The following is an 11021-nucleotide window of genomic DNA, read 5'->3' on the forward strand; positions in this document are numbered from 1 at the left end:
TGAGAGATTTTCAAATTATATCATTGTGTGTGCTATTTGATCTAGGTTTTGTTTATCAGCTATAGATTGTAGCCACTTTCCGCAGCTAACTCGTAATTCCGCAGTCATTTCCATTGTCCTGTAGGTTACAGGTGTCGGTAGGAGAAATGGGACACATGGACAACTCAGGAATGATCCACACATGGATGAGGTCCTATCTGCTTCGCCGAATTCGTGAAGAAAGTTACCGGTCAAAGGGTGGTCAACAGAGAGTCCTACGTCAACTAGGACTCTGTTCCTGCATGTAAAAGAAACCCGAAGCCGTTCCTGAACTCGTGGATCTGTTTTTTCCACCTACAGGCCATCTCCATAATGCAATCCAACATCCACTTTGCATAGATTTACTGGTCATGGCAATCGAGAGGCTAAATCTTCGGATTCTGACCTGTTCATGTGTCCATTGCTGAAGAATTTCCTCTAGAATACAGTGATCTATTTTCCTTTATAAATATAAGCGTTTGCAACGCAGATAGTTAGTTCTTAGTTCTTGATATTGTTGTTTTAGCGTTACTTTGCTGTTGTGTAACCGAGAGACATATCCTCTGTTTCATAATACAGAAACTCTGTTTTTCACGTTGTTGTTTAAGCGTGGTTTGAAGTGACAACGTGTTAATCCAAAGCTGTGCAGAGGGCCCCTGCATGGCTGAGGTTCTTCTTTCGTTTTGTATAGTTTCTTTTATGTATATTTTCTCTTATTTGAGTTGTACATTTCTCATGTTTTGCTTATGGTTTTAATTATTCTAAATCCTGTACATGTTTTTGCAGCTTGTTAGATTTTCTACTAACACTGATCAGTGCATTTCAGAATAGGTTATGCTCGAGCTTTTTAACGTAGTTTTTGCATCAAGTGGTGATCTTAGACTTGCTTCCTTTGCTGAACTTTAGTTTTCAATTTCAGTTGTTATTCTTTTATTTAGATTTGTTTACTGCTTAAGATAGTTTAGATATTAGTTCTTCATGCTATATGATGATATCTCCGGAGCATTTAGCTTAACCGAATTTTAGAAGTTAATTGGCGAGCTATTGTGATTGTAGGTGAAGTAATTGATTTTGCTTTCATTAGTCTGCAAGTAGATAGTTTAGATGTCAATTCTTTCATGCTATATGATGATATTTCTGGAGTCTTTAGCTTAACCCCGTTTTAGAAGTTAATTAACTAAATATTGTAATTATAGGTGAACTAACTGACTTTGCTTTCATTAGAGTGCAAATTAGATAATTTAAATGTCATTCTTTCATGCCATATGATGATATTTCTGGAGTCTTTAGCTTAGCCCCGTTTTAGAAGTTAATTGATGAAATATTGTGATTATGGGTGAAATCATTGACTAGTTTCCAGCTTCTTTTTGAGTGCAGCAGTTCATTAGATTTCAATTCTGTGATTAGGATGGATAGTAGAGATAGTAACCTCATTTTCAGTACTTCATTTTTAGCTTGATTTATGTAGCTGCATGTTTACACTCTTGTTCAAATTCTGATTTTTGTAGACAACATGTTTTGAGATCTTTGAAGTTCTAAGTTTGGAAATTACCATAAGAAGCATAAACCTTGTCTTCAATTCTACATCCACACTTGATCTTTAAAAGTATTCTTAAAAATTTAGACTAGGATTTCCATTTGCATTAAACACTTTAGGAGACCAACAATAACAAAACCCCAAAACAAGATAAAAACTGAAAACAATGAGGTAAGAAAAGGGTTGTCTAGCACATATAGTGCACTACACTTCATCAGTTTACGACTCCCAGATTGATAACTTATGTAGCAATTTAGGACACACTAAATTGACTAAACATTTTGGTGCCATTGCCGGGGAAGTGTAACTAGGTAGCCTATCTCTTACATTCAAATAAAAAAGGGAAAATTAATAATTTCTTGAAATATGCTCTCCTCTTGCACCTAGTGTGATCTGGAGGATCAGAAAAGAGAATTATTAGTTTAATAATTTCTTGAGTATGCTCTCTTCTTGCACTTAGTGTGATCTCGAAGATCAGAAAAAGGATTATTAACCCAATTAAAAATCATCAAAAGAATTAAAAAAATGACATGCATATAGAAAGAGATTCTAGGGGAAGGTTTATAGCTAGGGGAAAAAGTTTGATTTTTACAACTCCAACTACTTCAAGGAATATACAAGATACACCTCCATCCCAGACTCATACTCCCAACCTTAGGATTCCTAGAATTCAAGGGGCAGCAACTGACTTAGAATATTCTCCCACACTATCTACTAAATCTGACCCAGGAGAAGAACCCTTCTTCACCTTCATAGGGGAGCCTATTGCAGTGAAAGAAGTAGAATTTCTTAGAAAAGAAGAGGAGGTAGAAATTCTCTCTCATTAGCCATTAATAGAAGAGCCAGAGGAATATGAGGAAACTATCATGGCAAAAGAGGAGCAAGATGGATAATTTACACTATTTGGAGGAGGGGGTAGAGGTAGAGGTAGAGGAAATAATGGAGGTGGTAGAGGTAACAATGGAGGAGGTAGAGGTAATAATGGGGGAAATAGGGAAGGAGATAACTCATTTGGATTCCCTATAGTCGATGAAGAAACCCATACAACAATGAAAAAAATTTCACCATCTGTCCTCCCAAAATTTTATGGATTGCGAAGTGACGATCCTAAAACATTTCTATTTGAGTTTGAAGTCTTATGCCGAACCTATGACTATCTAGAAGACTCCCAAAAACTCAAATTGTTCCCTTCAACATTGAAAGGGGTTGCTCTGAAATGGTTCATGGGATTAGTCACTTAATTTATTAGGACTTGGAATGATAAGAGGCAAGCATTTTTGGATAGATATCTGGATTATTGTATGCCTACTAATCATAAGGATGAGGTATTCAAAATGATGCAAAAAGAAGATGAGAACTTGGAGGATTTGCTTGAAAGATTTCAATACAACTTAAAGAGAGAAAAAATGAACAATTTAGATGAGGAAACCTTGAAAGCTCTTTTATTGAAAGCCATTAGAGATGAATGGATAGATATTTTAAACATGATGGGGAAGGGAGACATCTCTTAACTTCCACTAAGTGACATAGTAGAACTATGTGTCCATCTCTCAAGGGGAAAATCTAAAACTGGAAAAGGGCCTAGAGATCCTTCTCTTATTAGAGCAAACAAATCAGCAACTGGGACAGTAAGTAGGGCAGAAATTGGCAATATGCTTGATGAGTTCAAAACTGATATTCTAGGGAGCCTTAGTGAACAGCTAGACACCCTCAAAATTCAAAACAAGCAGAAAATCAGAAGCTTCTGACGCCCTATATTTTCCAAAAAAATCTCTCATTTCACTCATAGTTGTTTTCATTCCATTTCATTTCATTTCACTCCATCTCGCCACCACATTCCAGCAATAAAATTTCTTTCTGTTTATCTTCATGTTCACCTTTCCATATATCATTCATACAGTCATTTTTCATTTCCATTCATTCACCAAGTCATATGTGATTCACTATGTCAGTTTTCGTAGCTGAATTATGATTCCGTGGCTGATTGTTGATTCCGCAGCTAATCCTCTATTACTCTGCAGTGACAATCAAGTGATTAGCCAAATAATAATAAAAGAAATATGCAGGTATAGAAGAAGATATTTGAAGACATCAACAAGTCTTGAAAAGCACCTACAGAGGCAGCCAATTAAAAGTTAGCAAAACGAAAGAGGTATGATTCCAAGGTATGAACAAAACCATTTTCAAATAGCATTTCAAACACATAATTTGTATAGTTTGTAAATCACAAGCTCCATAATGTGTAATGATTTGACTTGATGGCTGCCTTAACTCCACCATATCCTCCGCATCAATCCTAACGGTCTCATAATCTACTCCCAAGTTTAACTCGTACTTAGTCGTACATCCGCATTACACTTGTTAAAACGGCTAATCATGCAGACATGAGCTGATTGAATATGGCTCTCCTCCACTGACGTTCCACTCCGCAGCCTTTATGAACTCAAACTCTATTCAGTTTCACAAGTTTTATGAGTAATACTCTGTCTCAACCCTTTCACATCAGGTTTTACAATTTTCGGTTCAGGGTTTGTTTACACAGACTTCTGCTCCGAGAACCCACTCTCCTTTCGTGCTCAGTATTCTTCCCATTTCATAATCACCGATTTTCTCCGCAACCCTCTTCCATTTTCCCCTCACATAACAGTTCTACTCCTGTAAAACTATCATCTACAGAGGTATATTCACAGTAAGAAGGAGGAATGGGTCTTATAGTGAGAACAGAGCTTGAAGGAGCTAAATTTATGGAGGGATACCCACAGCTAAAGAGCACGTTGAAGAAGGAAAGATGGTTGCAGTTTATCAAGAAGTTCAAGGGTCATAACAAGGAAGTTACAAAAACGTTTGCAAGATCTTTCAATGGTGTAGAAGTTGAAATTGGGGACATCAAATTTTTAGTAACAGAGTCATCCATTGCAGCAGCAACAGAGCTTCCACAAGAAGAAGAACGATGGTTTAAGAATAAGGACTTCGATGAAAAGGTCTGGAGGGTCATTCTTCGTAATCTAGGTATGGACGTATCAATTTTTAAACGAGGAATTCCTATTTCAGCCTTAAAGGAAAAATGGACTAGTCTGCTGTTGATCATTTAGAAATTCATTACATGCGAGGGCAGGTATGGCTCCATGTACATGTATCATATCAAATTATTAATGAATTTCTTGGAGAATGAAACCATCAATCTTCCTTATTTCTTATTGAGTAGTTTGAGAAAAATGTCTACTACTGTGCAAAAGAATATAGATGATGTGGAGCCTCATCTCTATCATCATGGCCTTATTAAAATCTTGGTTGAGAATCAATTAAAAAAAAGGAAAGATACATGGGAAAAATTCCTAGTTAGGAATTTCTTCCAAGACCCTCCTGAAGTGCCTGAGGGAAGTTCAACAAAGAAAAGTAGGAGAAAAAGAACAAATTTAACAATCCAAGATACTCCTACTAGTGTGACCAAGGAAACCAGTAAAGAAGAAATGCTTTCTGAAACATTGACTGAGATTAGGAAACAAGTAAAACAGAAAGGGAAGAGGAATATTGAAGATATTTACCAGACTCCTGAGCCTTCTTCAGAAGAAGAGCAAGTGCTTTCTGAGATTTTAATTCATCTTAAAGAACAGTCAACTAAGGCAAAAGAAAAAGGAAAGGAGAAAAAGAGTATAGAAAAGGGAGATACAAGCTCACAAGGTTTAAGAAGAAGCTCTAGATTAAAGGGAAAATTGAAGAAAACACAAATCAAAGGAGCTCACTTCATAGACCTGGGAGGTGAAACTCAAAGACCAGTCACCAGAAAACACTCCTCCTGATCAAAGTCCACAGTATTCTCCTTCTCCTCAATTAGATTTTGAAACCAGTCCAAGGAAGACAACACCAGAAATTGATCAAACTCAGCAATAGATGTATGATTTCATTGAAACATTGGAAAAGGCTGCAGCAGAACGGGGAACTTCATCTAATCAGCCAGGTATAGATCAGGAAACTTTGATCTAATCATTAAAATAGGAAATTAATGAGCTGGAAGTCTTGAACAGACATATTCAAAGGGAAAATGAGACATTAAAAGAGCAAAACAAATTGGACAAAGTTATCCATGACAATACCATGCTGCATTTAGGATTATGGCACAAGAAGAATAGAAAACTGAAGAAGAAGAATAGGAGGTTGAGTAGAGCCCTCATCAATCTCAAATACAGATGCCTTATGATGAAGCCCAGGATGATAGTGACAGCAAGGAAGAAGAAGAAAAGGTTAGATGCCTTAGCAGAAGTCTCAGAACAGATGAATTGAAGGAAGATAGTTACAGTTTTGGTTGCATGAGGACATGCAACATCTTCACAGTGGGGGTATGTTAAGCCCCAGAACTACCTCTCTTCTACACATTTTCCTAAACCTTTTCTCTTCTATTTTCCCATATCAGTACCTCATAAGCTATCAAAAGTTGTTACATGTTGATTTTTGGAGTACATTTGAGTGATTTTCAAATTATATCATTGTGTGTGCTATTTGATCTAGTTTTGTTTATCAGCTATGGAATGTAGCCATTTTTTGCAGCTAACTTGCAATTCCGCAACCGTTTCCATTATTTTGTAGGTTACAGGTGTTGGTAGGAGAAATGGGACACATGGGCAACTCAGGAATGATCCACACATGGATGAGGTCCTATCTACTTAGCCGAATTCGTGAAGAGAGGTACCGGTCAATGGGTGGTCAACAGAGAGTCCTATGTCAACTAGGACTCTGTTCCTGCACGTAAAAGAAACCCGAAGCCGTTCCTAAACTCGTGGATCCATTTTTGCCACCTGCAGGACATCTCCATAACGCAATCCAACATCCACTTTGCGTAGATTTACTGCTCATGGCAACCGAGAGGCTGAATCTTTGAATTCTGACCTTTTCACGTGTCCATTGCTGAAGAATTTCCTCTAGAATACAGTTATCTATTTTCCTCTATAAATATAAGCATTTGCAACGCAGATAGTTAGTTCTTAGTTCTTGATACTGTTGTTTTAGCGTTACTTTTCTGTTGTGTAACCGAGACACATATCCTCTGTTTCATAATACGAAAACTTTGTTTTTCACATGGTTGTTTAAGCGTGGTTTGAAGTGACAACGTGTTAATCCAAAGCTGTGCAGAGGGCCCCTGCATGGCTGGGGTTCTTCTTTCGTTTTGTATAGTTTCTTTTATGTATATTTTCTCTCATTTGAGTTGTACATTTCTCATGTTTTGCTTATGGTTTTAATTATTCTAAATCCTGTACATGTTTTTGCAGCTTGTTATATTTTCTATTAACACTGATCAGTGCATTTCAGAATAGGTTATGCTCGAGATTTTTAACGTAGGTTTTGCATCAAGTGGTGATCTGAGACTTGCTTCCTTTGCTGAACTTTAAGTTTCAATTTCAGTTGTTATGCTTTTATTTAGATTTGTTTACAGCTTAAGATAGTTTAGATATCAGTTCTTCATGCTATATGATGATATCTCCGGAGCCTTTAGCTTAACCCCGTTTTAGAAGCTAATTGGCGAGCTATTGTGATTATAGGTGAAGTAATTGATTTTTCTTTCATTGGTCTGCAAGTAGATAGTTTAGATGTCAGTTTTTTCATGCTATATGATGATATTTCCAGAGTCTTTAGCTTAACCCCATTTTAGATTCAAGTTAATTGACGAAATATTGTGATTATAAGTGAACTGATTGACTTTGCTTTCATTAAAGTGCAAATTAGATAATTTAAATGTCGTTCTTTCATGCCATATGATGATATTTCTGAAGTATTTAGCTTAACCCCGTTTTAGAAGTTAATTGATGAAATATTGTGATTATGGGTGAAATCATTGACTAGTTTCCAACTTCTTTTTGAGTGCGGCAGTTCATTAGATTTCAATTCTGTGATTAGGATGGACAGCAGAGATAGTGACCTCATTTTCAGTACTTTGTTTTTAGCTTGATTTATGTATCTGCATGTTTACACTCTTGTTCAAATTATGATTTTTGTAGAGAGCATGTTTTGAGATCTTTGAAGTTCTAAGTTTGGAAATTACCATAAGAAGCATAACCCTTGTCTTCAATTCTACATCCACACTTGATCTTTAAAAGTATTCTTAAAACTTTAGACTAGGATTCCCATTTGCATTAAACATTTTAGAGACCAACAAGAGAAAAACCCCAAAACAAGATAAAAACTGAAAACAATGAGGTAAGAAAAGGGTTGTCTAGCACATACAGTGCACTACACTTCATAATTTTACAACTCCCGGATTGATAAATTATGTAGCAATTTAGGGCACACTAAATTGAACAAATAGTACCATCAATCTTACTTGTTAAACATCAACCCAAAAATCTAGGCGTGTATCCAAAACATAGCTCTTTGATCAACACCACCTTTCTAACTTCTAGACCTCAACACAATGTGCGGGCCAGATGTTCTCCGAGGAAATGCTTCACTCACAAGGCCTCAACACCCCTTGATCTTGCAGTTCAAGAATAACGAATCTCTCCCAATCAAACTGATTGGTAACCAACATGCTATCAAATCCTTCAAGAGATTCACTTGTACAAACATAAACCCAATCAATAACATACTTTCACATGTACATAATCAAATACAAACCTTCGGGGTCTTCCAAACAATAGATATTGCTTCTCAACTTTCCATAGTAGGACTATCAACCAAATCTTCGCCAAAATATTCCTCAATCATATTTCCTGCTTTACATGTAGCAAAATATCCTCCGAAATTTATTCTTCAATTGATACCAAGCTATGCCCTCCCTCTCAACCAGGAAGCACCTCTTTATCTGGACTCCCTCTTAATATTAGGGAGATCTCTTGTATTCATGCTTCCTCCAGGAGATCAACTTCTTCTTTTTGACATCAAAGAATCTTTCGTGGCTTCCAACCATTTTATCAGAGCTATCATCATCCCCATCATGCTCATCACATATTTACCAAGTTGAAGATTGTGTACCTGCACAACTTGCTTTTCACATCGAGCATCTTCACCAAGTTGAAGATTGTGTACCTGCACAACTTAAATATCAAGTAAAACCAAATCTATAGAAGCATGATGTTAGCCATATCAAATTCATAGAAGCATTTCAACGTTATTCATATCAGATACCCAAACTTTTAAACAAGAGACATATACTCTCAAACATCTTTCTAGGGACTTTGTTATGCACCCTAGATTATTTCATAACAATATTTATTCCATCTAGAGTTTCAATATGTTTTCCAAAGGCATGACATACCTTACTACAACATAGAGCAAACCCTGGAAACCATTCTCACAAATATAGATCTTCAAAGTATTTAACAACCTTTTAAAACATATATGTTAGACTTCTCACTAGGGATTCATTTAAATCCTAGGTTTCATATAAAAGAATCAATCAAAGTTAATCACAACTTAGTCATTAACCTGACTAGATTCCACTAGGGTTCATTCCAAACCCCTAGATTTTCAATCAACCATCAATGAGAAACTAATACTAAGGTTAGTTGCAAACCCTAGATTTCCGAGCAATCATCATATTCAACCAAAAATTCAAATTTCAACAATTTATTCACAAATCTCAAATTATCATATTCCAGAGATTTTACTTTGATTAAGGTTTAATTCCAAAACCTTAGATTTCCAATCTCAACAATCATTACATGCATAAATCTTAGATTGTTACATTACAAACATTAGATAATGTCAATACTAGGGTTTAATTTCCAAACCCTATATTTTCATTTTTCAACAATCATCTAATAGATTTCAAATTGTTATATCACATAGACTAAAAAACTTTTAACTTCACTAGGGTTTAGTTATAACATCCTATATTTCCAAACATCAACATGATCCTAGAATATCAGACAAGGACTTCATTAAATACTAAGACTCATGACCATCAATGCTTAGGTCAACACACATATCTAGGAATTCATAAGCATACATAAGCATATCAAATGTCCAATAACATTAATAACTATGACCTAGACTAAGCTAGGATTCAACCAAAAGGGAATATCTCTATATGCCTAGATTTCATCACCATTCAAATACATTTCATATCATGAGATAGTCAAACCCAAATTCACAAATATCAATAAGAGTTAGACACACAAACATATTGATTATGCTAGGGTTTGATCAGACAACACACACATACCAAGTAAATCAATAAGAAGACAATATAAGGGTCTTTCTCACACATTCCACAAAACCCTAATGAGATAGGGTTCCAATGTAGAACTACATATTCCACCAAACCCTAATGAGTTAAGGTTCCAATGTAGAAACAGAACAAACCCAACATTACCAAAACTTCAAAGGTTTGAGATTTTAGACCTCATCATTCAACCCTAACAAGTTATGATTTCCATATCACACCAAAATCCCAAACAAGATTTCATCAATAAGACTCCAACTAGCATTTCACAATATCCCTAAGAAACTAAGGATTTCAAACATTTACGTTATCATACCCTTTGATTAGGGTTTTCCAAAACCTGACTAGGGTTCTACATAGTCAATCAAGAATATGAGTGAGGTGGGTAGATTTATCAAGAGATGAATCACCCAAACAAGAATCACTAGGATTCAATACAACTAGTCATGACAGAGTTAGTAGTAGATCATCAAATGAATAATATAATCAATGTGATCAAAACATACCTTTGTTTCTTGACTAACCTTGTCTTAAGAGATCCTCCTTCTTGCAAATGTTTTTCCTAACAAACACAACAAAGGGAGAAAGGTGATTAGTATTCAATATATCAAAACTGTTAGAGCCTATATTGACCTTAGGCTGAAGGAAGGCAATCCTAGGATAACCATAAACCAAGCTTAACCTGGTAGCTAGCCTTACCAGGTCGACAAAGGGCTCTCTCCTTGTGAATCTCAGTTAAGATGACTGGAGTAAATATGGATTTTAGGCTAGGTATAGTAGCTCTAGGGTTTTTGATTGATTTTTTTGGTTTTGTTGCTGGATCAAATGGAACCAGGCAGTTTTGGGTCTGGGAAATTAAGTCGGGATGCAGGGTGTTCTATGGGGCAAGGTAGGTAGGTGCTTTAGCACTTGAAATTGAGTGAGATGATAGGTCTAAGACTAGTGAGGAGCTGAGGAGGGAATGCAAAGATCATGTATCCTTCTCAAACAATAGAAAACATAGAAAACTGAATGGATTCCCAAGGCAGAGCATTGTAAACAATGAATTCTACCTATCTATCTTGATATCATTCAACTAGAAGTAATGAATTAGATTGTGGCATACATAAAACATGTGAGAAACTGATAATAGAATAAGAAACTATACAAAAACACCATACCACAAGTATCCCATAAAAATCGCTGCAAATCTTGGTTTATTTCCTTGACAAACTATTGAAAATGGTGTACAATGTAGCTCAGAGCATCCAAGTGAGTCCAACCTTTGCTAATGACAGAAAAAATACATAATATAGACATCAAACCACCTAT

This window comes from Pinus tabuliformis, chromosome 9, assembly GCF_031772625.1.
Source record: "Pinus tabuliformis cultivar Carrire ecotype Pingquan chromosome 9, CPIR1, whole genome shotgun sequence".
In the NCBI taxonomy this organism is placed as follows: Eukaryota; Viridiplantae; Streptophyta; class Pinopsida; order Pinales; family Pinaceae; genus Pinus; species Pinus tabuliformis.